This window comes from Orcinus orca, chromosome 4, assembly GCF_937001465.1.
Source record: "Orcinus orca chromosome 4, mOrcOrc1.1, whole genome shotgun sequence".
Lineage (NCBI taxonomy): Eukaryota > Metazoa > Chordata > Mammalia > Artiodactyla > Delphinidae > Orcinus > Orcinus orca.
In genome coordinates, this window is record NC_064562.1 from 115846138 (window position 1) to 115870461 (window position 24324).

General features: G+C 40.7%; 1 protein-coding gene across 1 annotated transcript in view; it reads left to right on the top strand.

Annotated features, from left to right (window-relative positions):
* The window catches only part of HS3ST1 (heparan sulfate-glucosamine 3-sulfotransferase 1), a 64751-nt gene extending 45250 nt beyond the window's left edge, over window positions 1–19501 (top strand). The window contains exons 2-3 of the transcript XR_007477196.1: window positions 17050–17541; window positions 17871–19501. The gene's annotated coding sequence lies outside the window, so the exon portion shown is untranslated. The remainder of the gene's footprint in view (window positions 1–17049; window positions 17542–17870) is intronic.
* The last annotated feature ends 4823 nt before the right edge of the window (window positions 19502–24324 follow it).

A 24324-nucleotide genomic window follows, 5' to 3' on the forward strand; every position in this document is an offset into this window, starting at 1 on the left:
GGTTTTCAAATGTCACAATTGTGATATACTATAAACAGTCATTAATAAACACAAATGTGTTTTTTGAGGTTTAGATAAAAGTCAGTAAATAAAGGGATGGGAACCTCTATGCAGAAAGCAAGTGGATGGTGTTGGGAGCTCCATTTCTGTAGCTGGCTGGCATTTGCATGGAGTTCAAGTTATCTATGTTGACTGTGATCTTTGGAGGGGTATTAATTATTTCCCACTCACAAACCTTGATGGCTGCCCATTGATGGCAGGTAAGCTTGCTTTTTGCTTTTTAAATGTGGCATTTAAAGCCTTTTGCAAGATTGGTCCACCTTTACCTTCTTGTCTTCTTTCTCTACCTGTCTACTTTCTTGGCCACATTTTAAGACACAAGAGTACCAGACACCCTAGCCTAGATTCCCAAACAGGCCACAATTTTTCATGCCTCTATGCCTTGTTCAAAACATGTTCCTCCCTTTGCTACCCAGCAGTGGCCTCCATGGCTTTCAGAGCCCTGCTAATATGTCACCTCTTGGATTTAACTTTCCCTGGTCCTCACTGGTGGAAGGACTTAGCACCTCCATGGCATCCTCAAAGCACTTTCTAAGAATATCGTCTGTGGGGCAGCCCTGACCATTCAGTGTCATGGTCAGTTCTGGGCCCAAGTCCCTGACCAGGTACAAAGTCCATCAATATTCCTGTGTCACCTTGTCTCCATTGCACCTCACACAGCAATGACCTCATAGCAGAAGTGCTAAAAAAAAGGTTTGGTGAAAGAATATCTGAATAGTTAATAGATAGTTCATAGATACTGGTGTTCTTCTACCTGCCTTCATTTAATATTTTCTTTCTCCACTTTGAGAGAAGGACCTGCTTTTGAAACCGTGGGCATCCCAAGCCCACAATGGGCTACACTTCAAAACTTGATACCCTGAACCTCTGGGTCAGTAACCATTTGTGTAAGTGAACAAGCATTAGCCAAAACCACAAACAGCACCAGAGAGGGAGGAATTAGAATATTAGCAAGCCATGCATTGATAACCACCAGCCAGCTGGACATTCTCCTTCTGGGGCTCCTATGCTATTTGTTCTCTTCATTTTGAAAAGTGAGAAACTGAGGGGCTGTGTAGCCAAATTTAAGAAATGTATATGTAGAGTAAGGAGACTTTCTATCAAGGTCCACCTATAATTCCAGGAGCAGGAGGGAAAAATGTATACTCCCTAGAGGTAAAATACTTACTAAACAAAGATATAGATAATTGCTCCAACACTCCAGGGATAATTTTTAAATTAATTGTAATAAAAGTGAATGACGATTTCACCCACCAAATTATTAAATATTTAAATATATATGTGCATATATAATTTACATGTGTGTAATATTTAACACTGATAAAAATCTATGGATAGATTAGGACATGCTCATATAATCTCAAGTTCAAATGGTGAAAACATTCCAGAAAGCAACTGAACAATATATATCAAGGTCCTTAATAATGAGTAGAGTCCTCTGCTCACTAATTCTGCTGCAATAAATCTCTGTTAAGAAAATAGCAATACCTGAAGCAAAGACTTATGAACAAAGATTGCATTGAAGTGATATTGTAATACAGATATTGTAAAAGTTATATTGAAAGCGACTGAGTGTATCTATTAAGACACACATGTGCTATATATCAATCTAAAATGTATTTATTACAAAATATCTAAAATGAGAGATCTTGCTTGAATATTTTACAAACATCAGCCCACCTGGCATAAGGTCTGAATAAATCCTGATTTGAAGAAAACACTCTCTAACCATTAATTTTTCAAGCCTCTGGGTCAGTAATCATTTGTGTAATTGATTCAGTATTAGCTAAGACCACAACAATTCCAGAAATGTTGGAAATGAAACACTAGCAGAGTTTGCATTGATAGCAACATCTTGCTGGCCAAGATGTGGTTGTACAGAAATTCTTACACATTCCAGGGAGAGATGGATGTTTGGTTAAACATTTTGGTACTTAGGGTTAATCCTGAGAATGAAACCTGAGGAAGAAAACTAAAATCAAGGGCAACAACAACGGAAAGTCTTACTTACAAAAGTATTTATTGTAACAAATATTATAATACTTAAAGCTTCTAAAAAGTCAAATAAGAACAACCTACCTATCAAATGATGGGATATGGTCAAGTAACTTGTGACCTAGACATGAAATGGTGTATTATGTTGTCTTCAAGCAGCTTTTCAGAAAGCTACATGAAAATATGGGAAAATGCTTGTCAAGTTAAATAGAAAATGCAGGCTAAAAATAAATATATGGTTACTATACATTCAGAGGACTATAAATTATTCAGGAAACTATTAACTGGGTGGTTTGAATAGTGAGGTTGTAGATTTCTTTCTTCTTTTTTTTTTTTTTCCATTTTCTCCTTTTCTCCCCACCCCCGATTTTTACTGGTCTCTTAAAATGAAAACATATAATAACATTAAAGATGTAGAATTTGTCTTCAGGGGAAGCTTTTGCATAGTCAACTGAGGGCAAATTAAAGGCTATAATACTTTATTCAACACAGAGGAAGCATCTAGCATCACAAAAGAATGAGCAAAGGGAAAGTGTTTTCCTAAGATGTGAAGACTGGAAATATAAGTAGACTATTAAAAGTCTTAGACATTTTTTGAATGGAAGGTGTACAAAGGATTGTTAAGCTCAGCAGGATATTTAAGGAAAGTACTTAGCTTCAAATTTGATTTTTCCTGAAATGCTTTCGAAATCTTTATCACAAAAGCCTCAGACTGAACATGTCCAGATTTTTAGGTTTCTATTAAGATCTGCCTTGTGGACTTGAAGAACTTTTATTTGGAAAGATACATGGGACCCTTTCTGCCTGACTCCAAGGAATGGAACAAGGGGTCCCATCACCTTGGTAAGGGAGACCTTTCTATTAGTTAGGAACAGTGTGTGGTAGTCAGGGTACCAATGAGAAACAGATGGCAAATTCAAACTGGGGTTGTTTGAAATGGGTTTATAAATGGAGCTGACTACAAAGGTATGGGAGAACCACGAAGGATAATGTGATAACCACGGCTAGTAAAAGAGCACGATGAGATGGCTATCAGCACCCACTAGCTCGAGAGGAGTGGTGACTTCAATCAGGGACTCGCTTGTCCTACATCACCCTTAGGACAGGACCCAAGGAGAGAAGTAGCCTGACTCCTCTCCTCTCACCCACCAATATCCTGCTGGATGTTGGCTAAACCTATTGGCTCAGTCTAACTGGAAATGAGAATACGGTCCCTAGAGACCATCCTTATGGAGAAAAGCATGTCAAAAAAGGAATATCCAACCATATAAAAGAGTATGTTTTTCATCATTGCTGTTGGTGAAGAGAGGCTGAAGGATCATTTCTTTGGGAAATCCAAGCAGAGCATGGTGTTTGGACAAGATGGCTTAAAATTTTCCATTTAATTCTGAGATTTTGTAATTCTAAGGTACCTCCACTGAACTAGAAACATATAAATAACCAATGCAGCTGCAATTGTGTATTATGATCACCAGCCTCAAGTCAGGAAAATTGAGCTCTTTATTCCTTTTACAGTGCAATAACAATTTTCAGCATTCACACTGATTATCTTTGGAAGATTTTTACAAAGCAATAAAACCAATGATATATTTAATTGAAGTGTGGGTGTTGATGATCAACAAACACAACCTGGGATGAATATGTAATTGGCCCTCTTTACATTTGTCACCCAAAGACCAGGGTGGATGAGAAGCTCATTTTAATAAGAGCTGATGAATATTAAATGGCCACCATGCACTAGGCATTGAGCCATGTACTTTATATTAACTCATTTCATCCTGCCAAGTGTTGTTTGAACTATGCACTATGGTTAGTATCTTCCAATCTGTGCCCAGAAGCAGCCAAGGAAATGTACCACTAAGATTTCTTCTGTAAGAGCACAATTTGCTGATAGTCCCAGCTGCTGCCCCTTTGCTTTCATTACCATGTGTGCCAAAAGCACACTTCCCTTGGGCTACTCCCAGCCCAATGACAGGACACTCTACTGCATAGTGAGATGCAAGACTCCTCCAGAGAGTGACTATCTGAAGAACACCTATTAGAGCTACCATATGATCCAGCAATCCCACACCTGGGAGAAAATCATCTGGAGATTATCTGGAGAAAATCATAATTCAAAAAGATACATGCACCCCAATGTTCATAGCTGCACTGTTTACAATAGCCAGGACATGGAAGCAACCTAAATGTCCATCAACAGATGAATGGATAAAGAAGATGTGGCACATATATACAATGGAATACTATTCAGCAATAAGAAAGAATGAAATAATGCCATTTGCAGCAACATGAATGGTCATGGAGATTATCATACTAAGTGAAGTAAGTCAGACCGAGAAAGACAAATATCGTATGATACCACTTATATGTAGAATCTAAAAAAAAAAGGACACAAATGAACGTATTTATAAAACAGAAACAGGCTCACAGACTTAGAAAACAAACTTACGGTTACCAAAGGGGAAAAGTTGGTGTGGGGAGGGATAAATTAGGGGTTAGGTATTAACATATACACACTATTATATCGATATATAAAATAGATAATCAACAAGGACCTAGTATATAGCACAGGGAACTCTGCTCAATATTTTCTAATAACTTAAATGGGAAAAGAATCTGAAAAAGAATAGATATATGTATAGGTATAACTGAATCACTTTGCTGTACACCTGAAACTAACACACCATTGTAAATCAATTATACTCCAATATAAAATAAAAAGAAATTTTAAAAAGGTATATATGTGAGGTGGTGAATGTACGAATTAACTTAATGGGGGCACTGTCACAATGTCTATGAATGTCAAATCATCACATTGTATACTTTAGACATCTTACAGTTTTATATGTCAATTTTAACTCAATAAAGCTAAAAAAAGAACAAAACAATGCTTATTAGCCTGGCCTAACCTTTCTTGAAAGTGGGCTGCAGTAGAAGATCCTTCCTACTCAAATCTTCCTCCCTTTTCTTCTTTCACAGATATCAGATCCACATAGGGGGAAGGCTCTGCCTACTTTCCGCTCCCTCCATGCTATGGACTGTGTTATATCCCCTTCCCCTGTTCCTAATCTCTCTCTCTCGCTCTCTCTCCCATGTGAGGACACATCCAGAAGGTGGCCATCTGAAAGCCAGGAAGCAAGCTCTCACTAGAAACCCAGTTGCCCAGCCCCTTGATCTTAGACTTCCCAGCCTCCAGAACTGTGAGAAAATAAATTTCTGTTGTTTAAGTCACCCAGTCTATGGTATTTTGTTATGGCAGCCTGTGCTGATACTAATCCACTCCTCCAATAAATGTCTTACTCCTACAACCCCATCTTGACATCTGGTTCTCTGTGGACCCAAACTAATGCATGTGCCATTGGGAGTTTCAGGTGTTTGCCTAAGTTCACAGACCTAGGCTGGGGCTCAAACCCAGGCAGTTGGACTCAACTATCTGTTTACTACTCTGCCTCTTGTGTTACTGACTAGCTTAACTTGCCTAGGAACACCTTTTTGGAACCCCTTCTCTCCTCATTTAACCAAAGAATCCCTGCTTTCTTTATCTATTTCGCCTGACTTGAAGTCAGACATCTCTTGTATCTGATCCGAGACTTCTGCTCTTCAGGAAAACACGTCTGGTACTTTCTTTCATTCCTCATGATGGAGCAGTGTTCAGATGCCTCTTCACTCTCATTCTCCTAAGACAACTTAGACAGATGTGAATGTAACCAGTTCTAACATTTCCCAGCTGTGAAACCTCAGGCACACTGACTGCCCTGAGGCTTTGTTTAATTATATGAAAAAAAAAAAAAAAATGAGAATCTCCATTCCCAACTCATGGGTTCCTTGGAGGATTCAGTGAACATTTAAGGGTCTAGGACACTAGCTGATCCACAAAGCCATTTATAAATAATATGGTTCTCCCCTATTTGGACCCACTTTTTGATTTATTTAAATTGATTGCTCTTGAATCTATTGCCCACAAGTGCATAAGATATTATCATTTGCAATACTCCTCCCCTCATGAAATTGCCAATGAATATACTCAGGACACCCTACTCAGAAGCTCTGTCTAGATTTGACATTTTCCCTTATATTCCTGGGATTCAAGAGAATTCATTTTGATTTCCCAACTTGTTTATCTCATTCCCAGAATATCTTATGAACTTGATAATCAAGTTCATACAAGCACTTGAGTTACAGTCCCAGCTTATGGCAGAAGTTGCTTTTTCTAAGGGAAAAAAGTGAGTCCTGGAGGTAATTTTTTCTCATTATGATCTGATCTTCAACAAAGTACTGTACTTTCAACTATTTCTAATCATTCGTTACTTGAATCCATCTTAAAAAGTTAAAAAACAAACAAACAATTTTTAGGCCATTTTGAAAATTGAAAATGACAAGCAGTGTGCTATCCTGGGGGCTGGAATGACCTTTAGAGTAACATAGGTGAGAATTTGGCTGTACTGATAATGAGCTGTGTTACCTTAGACAGTTTCCTTAACTTCTCTGTGTTTGTTTCCTGCCACTAGAGAAGGATAATAACGTTCCCTTTCTTGGGATTTCTTCTTGGGAGGATTAAATGAAATTATGAATGAAGTGCCTCCTTGCTGACAAGCAGAAGAACCTAAATAAATTGTTGGTATTGTCCATGATATTTTCATTAATTTGGTATCCATTTCTTCTCTTTCCATATTGTTAAGTGTTCAAAGCTCTTCAGGGTTTTCAAGAACTTCTAACAAAGAATTTCCATTGTTTTAATTTCCAAGAAAGTCTAGGATAGCCTGTTAGAACTTGGAAGTTCCACTCGTGTTTTATATAATTAATAGACTGTTATAGGTTTTTGTTCCTTTGGTTGTTTATTTTAAATTAAAATAATTATTAATTATCTCCATCAAATATAGGTTTTGTTGAGAAATCAAATTTTAGGTCCCACACAGTACTCCTTTGGATGTGTCCATTTCTTTGCTTATCTGGTCTTTAAAGGGCTCCTTTGGAATATACTAGAACACCTGGAAAGTCCCACTGGATGGTCCCTCAGGTATTACCTGCACTGTGAAATACAGACAGCAGGTTCCTGTCCCTATAAGTTCTGGAAGAATTATACTATTCTCTGAAGAACAATGCATCTTACTGAATTATCTTCTTAAAAGGGATTTTGTTGAATCTGTCATGATTTCTAAAAACCTTAAAAATGTTTTTTGTTCTCTAGCTTACTTCTTAATGTATCTCTCTGCATGACAAGCTCTGATGTTGACAAGCATAGGTTTATGCACGTGATGTGCCATGATTCCTTCATAATACTAAGTGTGTGGGAATTTTTAGCCCTTGAGTAGGTGACTGCATCACAGTGAGATGGACTTATGGCTGGGGTGCAAGGACTCTGTGCTCTTATGAAAACTGGTGGCTTTCATGAACCATACGATTGTGTTAATTGCTTTTCAATACTATTCTATACTATAGTATGCCATTTTAGACATTCTTCCCACATGTGTCTTCCAGTGAGAAATAAACTAAAAGGCAAATAAAATATTTATTTTCAGCTCCTGAGAAGAATCTGTAAGCCCTATCTTTGAGTCTATGACACTCCAGCTCCTGAATGGACCCCAGGACATCCTTTAAGAACAAGACTTGTCCCTGTGTCTGAGCTATGTCTGCTCAGAACAGGAAACGTGTCTGCAGCCTCAGCCCCAGACTCCAGTGGGAGTCTAGCAGAGTGAAAGTGACCCTGGAATCCTGGCTCCATCACTTGTAAGCTCTTTGAACTTAGGCAAGTTACTTAACTTCTCTGTGCCTCAGTTTCCTCTCCTATAAAATGAGAATATAACACCCATTTCAGTGGTTTACTTTGAGGACTAACCAGGATATTACATGTAAAGTGCCTGATACATAATAATCCCTCAATAAATGTAAACTCTCATCATTATTGTTTTCTCCTCTCCCACCAGGTGGCCCCTGCTACTGTGTCACAATCCATCTACTCTGCTTCAAGCCTGTCCCCATTCTTGTACAAAGAATGACTGACCCACTGGCTCAGAGTTCATGGGGTCATGCTAAGCCTCACCACTTTTAGTGACTTTGGAAATTTATTTCATCTGCAACTTACTTATCTCATCTGTAAAATGGGTATCATACCATCATTAGTGGTAATGTAAAGATTACATGAGCTAATTCATGTTAAGTGTTTAATAAAATTCCCCAGCAGCATTGCTACTCAATAATTTATATCAAAATGTATGCAAAACTGAGTTATATAAATCTTTGAACCCACAGTATATTGGGTCTGCTCTCTTAAGAATCCCACCTTTGTGCTTAGCTGCTGATGTTGCTTCTTTCATTCCTATAATAGTCAGCTTGCACTGTGTTTTGTTTTTGTTTCTGTTTTTACGAAACAGGCCATGTTCTGAAAAGCAGACCCCTCAATTTGAGGGTAGAGGCACAGAGCAGGCATCACAACTCCCGTTCTTACTGCTTCCATAGAATGGCAAAATTCATACAGGGATACTAAATACATTGCTATGCTGAAAAGTGAAACTCTGCTAAATAAATATTCATAAAATGTCATTTACAAAATGAATACCTGTGCTAAGTGAATATGCATAAAATAAAACCTCATTGAACAGGTACAGAATTTAACCAAATTATAAATTTCATTAACCAGTGAGTACACTCATCCATTAACAAATTAATCAGCTTTCCCTGCTTTAAAAATGAATTCATAATTGAATCGCTTATTATACTGATCTTTCCTCATTGAAGACTTTTAATACAGGAACAGTGAACACGGAGGCAAGGAAGGTATAGCTAGTGTGTTTTCCTTTTCTTTATAACTGTCCTAAAGTTGTACTGCTTCTTCAGTGAAGACTCACGTAAGTTGCACGACAAGGAAAGGACACAGTATTTTTTGATTTGCTGTTTTTTGGTATGTTTTTGACATTTACTAAAAGTCAATGAGCATACCTCATTTAATTTAATTTAATGGGTTAGGAATCACTAACCTATTTTGGTTGGAATTGGCTTGGACAGAGTTACAGGCCTCAAGCATCTCAGAGCAGGAACGTGACTAAGGGCTGTCTGACTCTGAAGCCTGGGTTTCCTTCACTTATACCCTGTCAAGCAGAGATATTAACACTGGTAACTGCCCTAACTGATGGCAGAATGTCAGCCAAACTCTACAACAAATCCCTTCTGCAGGCATTAGCCTCTGTTCACTGACTCACTGCCCAAACCTGCCGCCTGTGATACTGTTCTTGGCACTTTTCCTGTCCTCCTCTCGTGAGCAAGCATACTGTACGTAGCCCTCAGCAAAGCACTAATATGAACGGGGCCTTTACCACACTGGAATCACTCTAAATTAAAGTTAAGGGAAACCCAGAGGCCATTTCCTTAAATCTAGCAGGAATCAATCAGGTTCATTGTCTTGAAGAGAAACAGTGCAAGCATTTAAGGAAAGTCACGGTGGCTTCGGGTCATAGAAAGTCAGGGCTCGGTGTCACGTGTTCACTCCCCTCATTTCCTCATAGATGAAGAAACTAAAGCCCTCTCTCTTATGATGTTCATTGGCTAAGTTGTGTAGTGTGGAAAAAAGAATAGTTCAACAGCGTTTAAAGCTGAAATAATTGTTATGGGTTGAAGTGTGACGCCAAAAGATACGTGTTAAAGTCCTAATGCCCAATACCTCTTAACGTGACCTTGTTTGGAGGCAGAGTCTTTACAGAGGTAATCAGACCATCAGTGTGGCCGCTAATACAATATGACGGTTATCCCAGTGAAAAGAAAGATTCTTGACACAGAGACAGACACATGTGGGAGGAAGACAATGTAAAGGGACAGAGGGAGAAGATGACTCTATTAGTCTGCTTGGGCTGCAGTAACAAAGTGCCACAGACGGCTTGAAAAACAGACGTGTATTTTCTCATGATTCTGTTTTAGAAGTCTGAGATCAAAATGTCAGCAGGGTGGATTTCTTCTGAGGACTCTCTCCTTGGCTTGTCGAAGGCTGTCTTCTTCCTGTGTCCTCACACAGTCTCCCTGTTTGTGTCTGTCTCTTACTCTCCTCTTTCAGTCATGTTATTGGATCAGGGCCCACCCACAGGACCTGATTTTAACTTAATCACCTCTTTATCTCCAAATACAGTCACATTCTGGAGTACTGGGGGTTTAAGTCTTCAACGTATGAATTTTGGGGGGATACAGTTGACACCCAATCAACATCCATTTACAAACCAAAGAGGGAGGCTTGTGGCAGATACTTCCCTTACAGCCAGGAGTCAACCCTGCCAATGCCTTGATCTTGGACTTCTAGCCTCCAGAACTATGAGAAAATGAAAGGAACTTGTGGTACTTTGACAGCAGCCACAGAAAACTAACACAACAATGTTTACCTGGAAGTGCCTAGCTGGAGTTTTCAGCCGCCAGGTGCAAAGGTATAAAGATTCAGCTGATTTCTAGAAAAATAAAATTGACTATTTTGCACCCACGTTTATTTCCTGAAAAAAGTTTTTCCTGTCTTGTGTTGTTTCATCCTAGTCTCTCTTCAGGTCATTCTCTTGGGTCTTTGTTGTTTTATTTTGTACTTAGTTCCTGATAGCTCATCAAATAGGGAACATTTGTAAAAGACGACAACAGGGGTTATGTTTTATTTCCAAATACCATGGTGGACTGGAGGAGATGTCCTTTCTGGCATCTTGGAGACCTTGGAGCATGAGACCTTCCTGGGAACACTGTTTACACCACTGTAACTTAAGTTCTTTTGCCTTGTTCTCCAGGTGATTATGCCTAAGTAATATTGCAGGAGAGAACATGGTAATGTGAGTTCACACAATGCTTACCTTCTTGAATCTCAGGAAACTACATTTTCTAGAGTGAATCATTTTCTTGGAATTGGTAAAACTTGGTTCCTTTAAACTTTTACATTTAGAATGATACTATTCTTGATGGATTCTTTCATAACAATGAATCACATTTTCCTGTGTTCTTAGATGGAAAAACTTTTTCCTGGAAAATTATTTTCATGTTCACGATATTTGTACAATCATCATATGTACCCTTAAGTTGCATTGAAATGCGTAGTCCCCTGAGGATATGTTTATGTATGTAAGATTTTCCCTTCATTTACTCTGGGGTACTATTTTTTTGGAATTCCTGTCTCTTCTTAGACACAACTTACCATAAGTGTTGGAATAAACATTTTAAATCAGAGGATTTTTGTTAGATGCAAATGGTCTACAGTAACTGTAAACCATAAACACAGTACCTGGTACATGTTAGTTCATCTCTTTCCTAACTGGCTGGAAAATATATTGTCAAACTACTTAGAACTGTGAATAAAATAAAACTTAACAGGTGCTACATGCTGGCCTGAGTAGCAGTCCTTTGAAAGTTGTACATGAACTTTAGTTTCTGAAATTTTTTGGTGGTTTAAAGGGATTGTGTGTGTGTGTGTGTGTGTGTGTGTGTGCGTGTGCGTGCACATATGTATATTCTTTGTTATAAGCCTGCTTGTAGGTGTGTGGTGAGTGCTGTGCTTTAAGATAGAATTGGGATTGAATCCTGCTGTATCAGTTTGCTGGGGCTTCCATAATAAAATACTGTGAACTAAAGCCTTAAACAATAGAAATGTATCGTCTCACCTTTCGGGAGGCCAGAAGTCCAAGATCAAGGTATCACCAAGGTTGCTTCCATCTGTGAACTGTGAGAAAAAATCAGTTCCATGTCCCACTCCTAGCTTCTGGGGTTTGCTGGCAATCTTTGGCATCCCATGACTTATAGAAGCATCACCCTGATCTCTGCCTTTTTGTTCACATGGCATTCTCCCTGTGTGCTTACCTGTCTCCAAATTTCCTCTTCTTATAAGGATATCGGTCCTATTGGATTAGTGCTCACTCCATTGACCTCATTTTAACCTAATTACCTATCTGAAGACCCTATCTCCAAACATAGTCACATTCTGAGGTGCTAGGAGTTAGAACTTCATCATATGGATTTTGGAGGAGAGGGACACAATTCAGCTTATAATATCTGGCATTTCCAGTGACTATCTCTAGTGATAGCAAAGTTATTTGACCTTTCTTTAGTCTCAGTTGCCTCATCTGTGAGAGGAAGCTCATACTGCAAACCTCCCAGGAGGTACATGAGAATTTTTGAAGATATATGGAAAGGTACTTTGTGACTGCCCAAGTGCTAGTCATGAGTATTAGACCAGGGAGATGTCACCATGCCTCATGCACGTGAGAGCCCTGGAGGGGTTGTCAGGGCACCTGGATTTCACACCCTAATAAGGGAGGTGAAGAACTTTTGATAAGCCCCTACCATGTGCCATTATGACTCTAGTTGTTCTTATGGGGAACTCAGGTTTGCCCTGCTCTATCTAAAAGGGGCTGAGTGGGTTGGGCTGCAAGCATCAATTTGCTCACACTGGACTTGTTCCTTTTTTGGCTGAAGTCTGAGGCAGAGGAATAGGCATTGGGGGAGTCATAGCTATGGCTATAGTCACAGACTATGGGCCAAACTTAGAAGTTGAAGAATCTGGAGCAGAAGCTAAAGGGAACTCTTCTCTGGAAGCCTGCTGGGGAGTTGGAAGTTTGCACCAAACCAACTAGGCACCTGAGGGTTTTATAGGTTTGAGATGGCCTGGACTATGTCTCCATCTTGGGTGTCAGTGGCTCAAAAAATTCCCAGAAATAATACTGCAACATAGGGGGCACTTTGAAGGGAACTGAGGTCATATGATTATGCTGGAAAGTTAGGTAAACGATGCTTACGGGATTCCATCTGTACCTCTAAGTTGAGGACACTGGGGAGATTTCACATTTGTCATCTAATTTCAACCTTATAAAAACCCATGAGTGGTTATTATGTCCTATTTTAAGAATGAGGAGACTGAATATCTTCCATTGAGCTATTTGTCTGCCTAACTGTTTCCCAAATAATTCCTGTATCACCTACACAGTCTGGGCCACATATACCTACCACTTGTATTTCCACTGTATTTGATATTTTCTTTAAACTGATTTAATTTTACTTAGAGTTGTCTTGAGAAACAATATATATAATTAAGGGCTTACTGTGTTATATATAAACATATAAAATACACATTAAAATAAATATGTAATTAATATTAAAATATTTTTTAACATCTTTATTGGAGCATAATTGCTTTACAATGGTGTGTTAGTTTCTGCTGTATAACAAAGTGTATCAGCTATACATATACAAATATCCCCATATCTCCTCCCTCTTGCATCTCCCTCCCACCCTCCCTATCCCACCCCTCTAGGTGGTCACAAAGCACCGAGCTGATCTCCCTGTGCTATACGGCTGCTTCCCACTAGCTATCTATTTTACATTTGGTAGCGTACATATGTCCATGCCACTCTCTCACTTCGTCCCAGCTTCCCCTTCCCCCTCCCTGTGTCCTGAAGTCCATTCTCTACGTCTGCGTCTTTATTCCTGCCCTGCCTCTAGAATCACTGACCAACAATTCCAATACTAGGTATATACCCACCCCCCTAAAAGAATGAAGACATATATTCACATAGAAACTTGTATATGAATGTTCAGAGCATCATTATTCGTAATAGACCCCAAATGGAAACAACTCAGATATCGATCAATGATAAATGAATAAATAATATGTGGTATATGCATAAAAGGAAATGTTATGAGGCCAAAAAAGAAATACTGATACATGTTACAACTTGGGTGGACCTCAAAACATTATGCTAAATAAAGGAAGCCAGACACAATAGGTCACATATTGTATGATTCCTTTTATATGAATTATCCAGATTTGGCAAATCCATGGAGGTAGAAAATGGATACGCATTTACCAGGGGATGTGAGGAATGAGGACTGATTACTTGCTAGGTACAGGATGTTTTTATGGGATGATGAAAAGCTTTGAAACTAGAGAGAGGTGGTGGTTGTGCAACATTATTAATATACCAAAAACAACTGATTTATTTACTTTAATATGGTTAACTGTATTTATGTGAATTTCAGCTTCAACTAAAAAAATCATCATCTGTGTGCTATAAAATTGCCATGTCTAGGTGTAGGGCGACCACAATGCAAACCTTTTATTTTTGGCTCCAAATCTCTGCCCCACTCTGCCTGATGTTGCCACAAGCTGATTGAAATGGAAGCCCAGCTTTTACTTCAGCCGAGTGTTTGCAGACATCCACTTCAGCAATTGCAGGAGATGGCAGAGGCAATAGGAGAAGAAGGAAGGAGAATTGGTTCCAGACTAGGGAACCCAGCTCCAGCTAGAGCCACACATCACACTCATGGTCAGCACACAGGGTTCCCTCGCCATGGTTTTCGCCTTCGATGATGGCTCCTCCCTGTTTCAGGTGCCGATCCGGCCGATTAAAGATGAGAAGGAAAGTGTGAGGCCGGTGGTTTTGGGTGAACCTGTCCTACCTGGCTGCTCAGGCAGCCAGACTGCTGGAATCATGCGGGACACACACCCACGAGCCTTTTCATTTCAAAGGATGCTGGCTGCTGGGGATGGGGCACAGGGGCGTGATCAGAGGGAAGATGCTCTGAACAGCCGCGCGCCCCCAGCCCCCGAGGGTGCGGGAGGATAGGAAGAGAACTCCTGGGTGTGGAGGCTGGGGTCTACTAGCAATCACCTGCCCCCAGCAGAGGTTTCAATCTTCTCCTTCGCTTTGGCATTTACGCAGGTTCATTTCCTCTCATTTTAAATGAAAGATCCCATAATCTCATGCCCCACCTATTAACACTGCTTTTTTTTTTTTTTTTTTTTTTTTTTTGCGGTACGCGGGCCTCTCACTGTTGTGGCGTCTCCCGTTGCGGAGCACAGGCTCCGGACGCGCAGGCTCAGCGGCCATGGCTCACGGGCCCAGCCGCTCCGCTGCATGTGGGATCCTCCCGGACCCGCGCACGAGCCCGCGTCCCCTGCATCAGCAGGCAGACTCTCAACCACTGCGCCACCAGGGAAGCCCAATACTGCTTTTTAGTGAAACTTTTCCAAAGGGTTTCCCTGGACCGCCTGCCCCTATGTCTCCCGTCTCTCTCATTTGCTCAATCCAAAGGTATACCTGGGTTCTATCCCCAGCCCTCCCCTTCGCGGCTCCTGCATGCTGACACCTATTTTACAGGAGGTTCCTGCAGTCTTTGACCTTACCCGCCACACCCTCCAGTTTAGAATGCTCCATTTCTTAGCATGCGTGATACCTGTCTCCCCGGGCTTGTCTCCTCCTCCACCCCCTCCATTGGACCCTAAGCAGAGTGAGGTGGGGAAGATGTCTGCTTCCTTCAGTATCCACACACCTAGCAATGCCTGAATCACAGTGAAACCCCTTGGGGGAAAGGAACTAATGAATACCTCGATTCTTCCAGGTGGAAGACCTGGATTTCATTCTCTGAGATGTGATAAACTTTTAAACAGAAGCAGTGGACTGTGTCACACTTTACTTTCCCCTGGATAGCATCCAAGCTCTGAAAATTGTAGTTGGAAATCTTCAAACGCTCTGTGAAAAGCTGATCCTGCTTCTGTGAATCTCTTGAGTAATAGGGAAGTAGATTTCTTCAGTTCTGGAAGCACCGTGGCTAAGAGCCATGCTTGGGCATCAGACTAACCTGGGTTTTAATTTCAGCTCTACCAAGCAGTAGATGGAAACCTGGATTAAGCCCTAGTTCCCACAGATGTTATTGGTGAAAATAATATCTGCCTAGTAAATACTGACATAATACCCACCTGCTATTATGAAGCTAAATTAAATGAGATTATATACAGTCAATTTTGCTGTAATGTGACGTATGAGTCCCTAAAAATCATTACACTATGCACAATCATGCAATAAAAATGACAGGGCTCAAGGGAAGCATGGAGTTATTGGCACAGCACTCAAAAACTTCATCACTGATACATTTAAAGAAGAACCAGATAGGAACTTAATAAAAGTGGTGGCACAGCTTTACACGTAGTAAGTAGATAAGAAATAAAATATTTCAATAAATGTGGCCCTTGACTTTGAAAAAGACCTGAAGTTTGTATACTGTGAGTGATGGAGAAGTGAGGAAGGAGAGGCATAAAACTGGGTGGAAAGTCATAACACAGAATGTGGATGGGAGAGTGTGGCTTAGGGCACACGCGAGGGACTGGGTAGTTGGTGGATGTCTGAGGTACGTTTTGTGTTCGTTTTTTTATTTTCATATGTCTCTGTTGACATGGATGCAGTTTTCTTTGTTTATCTAATGCTTCTTGTGGACAAAATTCTGCTAAGCAGACACAAAATTTGTGTTATGCTCAAATTGTTCCCTGATATATCAATTATGCTGGAAAACATTTGTGTTATAAAAATAAGTCTTATTTCAGAACTGGCTGTAAGGAAGGTGCTATAGTGTCCCTGGCCTGCAGTAAGCATCCAAATAAATGGTTGGTATTTTTCCTCTATTTTTCTCTTCCCTAAAATCTGATCTTGTTGAGGGCAGGCACTATGTTTTGTCCACCTTTTTGCTCCCTGTGACGGACACTCCTTAGCCAATCAGTAAGTATCCCCGATGGTAAGAGCAGGACAGGGCTCAGCCTCTGGGGAAGAGGCTGCTGCATTTGACAAGACCTAAATCACAAGGGAAAATATAACAACTCCGATACCTGGTGACCTGCAGGTTGGAGTAAGCCCAGAACCTGCTGACCAAATGCTGGACCCTGAGTATTGACCTAGCCCAGAGTTGGGCCTGCAGGTGGAGGGGCAAGTGAAGGATTCCAGAGAAAAGAAATGGCCACACTGTGGTTTCCCAGGGGCAAATGACAAATTTCAGAGATGTGACACCATCACAAATCTGGTAAGTGACAGACTGAAGTCTTGATCTTGGGCAGAACTGGCTCCAGGCCCATGCTTTTACCTGCATGTCACTACTTACCAATGCCTATGACAAAATCAGTCAAATCTACAAGGTACTACCGCAGTACTGTGAACTTTCTACCTGACGTCTTATTTAATCCTCAAAATCACCATGTAATATAAGATTAATTTTCTTCTTTTACAGATGAAAAGAAAATAAGCTCAGCGAAGGAAAGTGACTTGCCCAAGGGCACACAGGAATATGTGGACAGCTGGCTCCTCATTTAGAGCAGGGCAAGGAGAGTTCCGGCTGCCTGTCCTGCAGGGCCAGGGGGAGGATGGATGAGAGAGTGGATAATAAACGTCAGTGCTGCTGTCGGCTCTCAGCGGAGGGCACCAACTGTGTCAGTGAACAGCATCACTCTGCTCTTCCCTAACAGAAGCATAAATATGGCCCTTCTCTGCAATGAGCAATTTCCTTAGCTCTGCTGACACAACGGGAAATATCCTCAGCGAGAAAATTAAATATTGGTGTCACAGGACTATTAGAGAAGCAAATAGCATCCCACACTTCCTCCTCCCTCCCTCCTTTTGCATCTCCACCTTTTCTCAGGCTGGCATGAAGCCCTGAAGAGGGTCCCAGGTCCCAGCTATGAAAGTGAAGATTTTTGAGATGTCTGGGACTCGGCTTTGTAAGGTGAGTCATTAGTTCACTGATTTGACACATTTCTATTTGAAACAGCATGAGGTCTTACCGAGAGCTTCTGATTCACATTTTAGAGCTCAAGTCTGGACTCTGCCTCTGAGACGCTGTGAACTTGGGGGAGGTTACTTAATCTTTCTGAGCTCCAGGTTCCTCTGGACCTGTTTCTTTCTCTATAAAGTGAAGATTCTCACCATCAATATAATCATCCTCATGAAAATACCTCCTTCATTGGGTTTCGGAAAATGAATTGTGTCAGCCTCCCAAGTCTAATGCACAGAGTGTGTGAACACCCAGGAATGTGATTTTGTTTTCATTCCTAGGAGGTCCCGGAGCTTGTGCTCAGCGATGTGAGAAACATAGACAGCGTCAGGGATAACCCTGCCCTCATGGAGTTCACAGTCTGCCAGGCACAAGAACCCACATGCCTGACTCCCCAGCCCGTACTTCAGAGAATCATCACATTTTGGACTGTGAAACACCTTTTTAAAAGTCTGTTTTGCAACCACCACGGGAGAGTGCTTATCAATTAAATATCCAAGTATTGAAAAAAAATACAAGACTGTCATGTATTAATAAAAATGTAAAATGAGTCAGGATTTTATTTCACAAACCATCATTAATATGCATTTGAAAAAATATTAGAACTTATAAAGGGCAAGGTATTTTATCTGGGGTAGAGACAAAACGTAGTACATATATGGTTCAAGAGCTCTTGAAATCACTCTATGCCTCCCATCCCCATGGCCTACACGTTGAGAATTACACAAAAAACAAGAAAAAAACAAAACAGTCCCTAGAGGGACTCCTGCCTTCTTTGTCTCTTGAAGAAAGGTTAGAATAACCAATACATTTTGTGATGATGAGGTGAACCCATAAAAGGAATGATGTCTCCAAAGCTCTACAGGGATACCCAGGGCCTCAATGACACGCACAGAGGGATAGCAGGTAATTTAGAAATAGAGGGTGGAGCTGCTCCCCAAATGTAACATTACAAGTTAATCCCATGGATGGGAAAGAGAGAACTGTAGAAACTAATGCAGAAACTAAGAAACTGTAGAAACTAAGATCACCAAAAATTAACCGAAGTTAATCTCTATAGTCAGTGTGGCATGCTCTGCTCTGTTGAGGAAGGAGAGATGAAATGGTGGCAACATATTTTACACTAGATTTGTTAATTTTTGCTTCTGCTTTTGCTCAAAATATACACATCTGACAAAACCTAACATCTAAAGGTCTGTTGAAGTAGAAAGCTGAGCTTTTGGGATGAGAGTATAAAATTCATCTGGAGATAAATTTTTAGTTTTCACTCTTGACTGATGCTCAGATACTTATGTGAGGACGGAAGGAAGTATCTGATGTGGTTTTGGATGGAACAGATTCGACATTCCAGGTGAGGGCTCATGCCATATAGGAAAAGAGCACTTGCAAATACTAGACACTGTGTGTTGAAGCCGTCGCTGTCACACCCACTCCAAGCTATGATTTCTCACGTGGGCATAAGAATAGCCTCCTAATTGGTCTCAGTACCTTCATCTCCCTCCCTATGCCCCACCCCACTGCCATCATACACCATCTATGCAAAAGCCAGAGAGAGTTTTTAAACTTTCTTTTCGGATCACAACACTCCTCTGCTGACCTGGCTGCAAAGCCCTCCCTAATCTGGGTCCTGTCTTCCTCTCTGACCTCAACATGACCTCCATCTCCCTTGCTCCCTGGTTTTCCTTCTGTGCCTCAAACACCCCGACCTTGGGCATCCTTCTCACCATTTGGATTTTAGCTTCAGTCACTTCCTGTGAAAGGCCTGTGCACACCCCTGCCTCTAACATACTTTTGCTCACATAGACCATTTTCTGTCACATTTCTTTATTGTAGTGTCTTCCTAGCAGTTGCCTTCATCTGAACTTACCCTGTTTATCTAGTTGCTAACTTGTATGTTGTCTGTGGACACCCTACTATAAAGTAAGCTCTGTGAGAACTGAAACTTTGTCTGTCTTGTTTATACCAACCCCCCAGTGCCTGGAACGAAAAAGGTAGGCAATAATCACCTGTTGAATGAATGACTGAATGATTGAGTGAGTGAAATAACTTAGTTGATTTACAAAGCTTTGGAATGGTCTGGGAAAACTTAGGAACCTTTATAAAAGAAGAGAAGCTAGAATACTGGTGGAAACATGAACAACTAACTACATCAATAAAAATGTGTTCAGTTCCTACGACTAAGTCATTTAATCTTTGTGATCTCACTTGATTTCTCACAACTGCTAACGGAAGTAGGCAAATCATATACAATATCATTATGCATGTTTCAGAGCAGATCAAATCCTAAGGTTATCAACCTAAGCCAACAAAGTGAGGTTGAGAGGAAGGGGTTGAGGGAGGGAAATGGAGTCATTCTCTGCATTGGGGTATGTCCCAAGAACTCACAACTTCTTCCACATCCATTGCACTGTTCAGCCTTTGCAACAGCTCTGAGAGGTGGTCAGATGAGCACGGCACAGAGGCAGAAACACAGAGGGATGGTGTGGGGTGACATTCCTGCTCCTCCCATACTGGGGTCATGACTTTGGGAACATAATTGAATCACTTTGTGCCTTAGTTTCCTCTTCTGTAAATGAAGAGGAACATAATCTCATAGAGTGAAGGTAAGGATTAAGTAAATCAACCCAGGTAAGGTAGTGAGAGTGGTGTCTGGCACATAGAAAATAAACAGCTCAAATGTATTACATCATCCTTCAGAGAGTGGTGAGACTCCTTTAAGGTCCTATATTGAGCTCGTGGAGGAAACAGGATTCAAACTCAGATCTGGAAGCCGCTAAAGCTGAGTGTTGCCCCTGAGCCATGTGACTGCTCTCCTCCTGGGGTCTCAGTTACTGATGGTCAATTCCATATAATTTATACACTTGGACCATTCCTTGCCATTTTAGTGTGTGCATATTTATTTTCCTCAGTGGGATTATAGGCACCTGGAAAGCAAAGATTGCCTGTCTGGAAAGCAGGGCTTACCATTTGGTAAATCCCAACACATCTTGTCAGTGTATAGACTTTCACTTAAACTGCATCTAAAACCATCCACCCTCCTTATTGTCCCGATGATTCCCAAGGTGAGTTTGCCTCTAAGCCGACATCCTTGGAATCCCCATGTCATACATTGCTGGTATTAGTCGTTCAGGTTTTTCGTCTCAATATTAAAGCACTCAGTAAGTCAGTATAGGTCCCCGATGTGGCCTCTGCCACTAGCTAGAATTGCTATTGTTTGATTGCCTAGAACAGCAGCTTGGATAGCAACACAATTCATCCACTGCTCGGAGGGAGTTTATAGTAACAAACTTGAGCACAAAATGGTGCAGCAAACATTGAAATGCACTTAGGATGCAGAGATGGCCCCGCCCTCGAGAAAATGCAGTCCACTGAGGAAATGATATGTATGAAGTAATCACAAGACAGTGTGGTAAGTCCCATGACAAACAGGAGACGAAGGAGAGCCCAAGGTTGGAAAATCTCTGAGGAAGAATTTGGCCAGGCTAGGGAAGAGGGAACAGGCCAGGTATGGGCTCAGGGGTGACTTTCAGAAGAAGGTAATATCTGAATTGAGTCTTATAGAATTAATGGAATTATGTCATCTAATAAAGATGGAAAGATTATTCTGTGAGGTAGTTTGAACAAAAGCATGGAGGTCTGATGCATAAGGAAGGGGGTTGGATGGGACATAGTAAATTTTGAGTAGCTGGAGCATTAACTCAAGACATCCAGTGTCAGAATGAGTCTCTGGGTACTTCCCAGGCTGTACCAGGGAGCTGGGACATTTTCCTGCAGATACAGGAGGATTCAGGAAACAACAGTGAGACAAGTCAGGGAGAGCAGCATTTATTCGTACTTTACCAGGTACCAAGCACTGTGTTAAGTGCTTTACAAGGATTATGCCATGTTCGTAACAGCCATATGGGACATTGCGGCAGAAAAATGGTCCCTAAAGATGTGTGTGTCCCAATCCCCCAATGTTATCCTACATGGCAAAAGGGACGTTGCAGATGTGATTTAGTTAAAGATCTTAAGACGGGAATATATTCTGGATTATCCAGGTGGGTCCACTATAATCCCAAAGGTCCTTAAGAGGCAGGAAGCTCAGAGATAAAGAGGGAGAAGTCATGATGAAAGCAGAGGTTGGAGTTAAGCGTGGCCATGAGCCAAGGGATGTGGGCAGCCTCTGGAACCTGGGAAAGGAAGTTAAATGGATTCTCTCCTAGAGCATCCAGAGAGAGCCACCTCCGCTAAACCATTTTAGACCTCTGACCTCCAGAACTGTAAGATAAAAAAAAATTGTATTGTTTTAAGCCACTAAGTTAGTGGTAATTTGTTACAGACACCATAGGAAGCTTATTCATGGAGTCAGGTATAAAAAACAAAATCATCTTCATTTTAGTAATGAGGAAACCAAGTCTCAGAGAGGTTAATTTGTCAAAGTGTCACAATGCTGAGAAAAGGCAGAACTAGTTAAACTGTGCAAATTCTCTCTCCAGCGTTGCTTATTCTGCGTGAACCAATTTTTTGCTTGAGTTGAGGGTAATTTCTTGTCAATTTCTTTCACTCCCCATTCTTGGCAACACCCTTTACGCAGTATTCATGCCCACCAACATGTGATTCTTTACCAAACAAATGACAGTAGAGAGATCTTTTACTCCTGCCAAAAACCTAAAGGAAAGGGGGAAAAGCACAGGTTATGAGCATCTCAGTGAGATTGGAGAATCTGAGTTTAAAAATTAGATTGGGTGATAAAAAGCACATTCTTCATAAATATTTAACCTCCATCAGCATGACAGTAATTAGAGAGCTGAGTGGAGTACACTGCTTGCAGTGGGCTGTCCTGATTTCTGAAAGGAAAATGCTCTTTTTGCAGCTGTATAATTCTTCTTCGAGAAATAAATGATTGAAATCCAAGAAAATGAAATACTGCTTTGGCCACCAACGTTTTATTTGAAATGCCCCCCAAAATGATGCTTTTTAAATTGTTGAACTCTTAGCAAATCTGCCTTCCATTTTCAAGCTATAATGGACCTGAAAGCTGTACATAGTCAGTGCAAACAGTTATCCCACTTCATTCTTCTGCATTCATTCGCTATTCCTCTTGTGGTGGATTGATCATTAATGGTCCTGATTTATTCAAGCCTCCCTGAATGCACACCCTTTGGTAATGCCCTTCAATATTGACTCTGACTCCAGTCTTGGCCATATGCCCTGTTTTGGTCAAAAAGTAGTAACAAACAAGACTTGAAAAGTGCTTGCACATTAGGGCTTTTTCTCTTCCCTTTCTTAGAATCCTGAGTGTGGCAAGCTTGGACAAGCCTATTAGATGATAAAAAGCATATAGTCCAATTGTCTTATCAACCTAGATGGCAGCAAGCCAACTGGCACACATGAAATGTGGCCAATTTACACTATCCAGACCCAGAAAACGAGAAGCTGCCTGCTGACCATTGATATATGAGTGAGACCAGCCCAGCCTAGCTGAATCATCTGGTTGAACCCAACACAAACTGCCAATCTGCAGAATCAGGAATGGAAAAAAATATATATTGTTTTAAGTCACTAAGTTTAGATCAACTTGTTATGCAGGAAAGCAAAACTAACTTACTTTGCATCAGTATTCAAGCATGCTCTTGGGTCTTCACTATTAATTTAACACAATAAAATAATACAAGCAAAAGGAAACAACTCCACAGGTCATCCTTGCAAGGCAGCTGCTTCAAGTAACAAGTCTACACCATTGAAGGGGAACAGCTTTGCTTGGGGGTCACTAGCTGTCTCTAATTTACTACTTAGACATTAGCTCTGCCCTAGCATCACTTATACAGCTTCACTTGTACATTTCTTGGAATGATTGCATACTCATGTTATTCTTTAGTTTCAGGTAACTCTTTATTCACTTCAGTCTGGTTTCCAGTCCTAACACTTCACTGAAACTGTTCTTATTGAGGATCGGTTAGGACTCTATAATTTACTGACAAGCAGCATAAACCCAAATTGAATAACTCACAAACTAAAAAGGAAAGTTATAATTATGGTATAGAATATCTCACAGAACCCAAGAATGGGGTTCACCAACACCTCAGCCACCACTGGAACCAAATCTTTCTCTCTTTGGGTCTCACCTTTGGGCCTCTCCACATGTTTCCTTTTTTATTCTCTCTTGTTACAAGCTAACTGTCTCTGTTCCTGAATCTGTAAAACAGAAAAAAAGGTAGCAGCCAAAATCCTCTGGGTTGCATCACTCAAGTTCAAGAGAGTAGCTAGGCCTAACTGTCATCTCTTAGATGGATTTCATCTTCCCTGAGTATCTTTTTATTAACCCTACTTGAGGGAGACACCAATTTATGAAATGACTCGTTGTGTCTAGGGTTTGGGGTCATACTGTGTAATCACACAGAATCTCTTATGACAACCATGCGGCTATAAATGAGGGAGGGAGGGACAAATCTCAGAAAAGGAGAAGTTCCCAGAAATGTGGTAGAACTAGGCAGACAAAGCAATTTTTGTTCACTAGAGCTTACCTCTTGGTTTCCAATCATGTATTCTATCAATACACACATTTTTAAAACTTTCCTACCCTAAATGAGCAAAAATCTTCACACTGTGGGTCTTAATATCAGCTCTCAGAGTTGTAGCTTTATTCTTGGTTTTTGTACGATTATGTGATTCATGTCTATTTTCCCCACTAGCTTATATCTTCATTAAAGCAGAGTCCAGTTTGTTGTTTAGCTCAGGATCTGGCTCTAATGG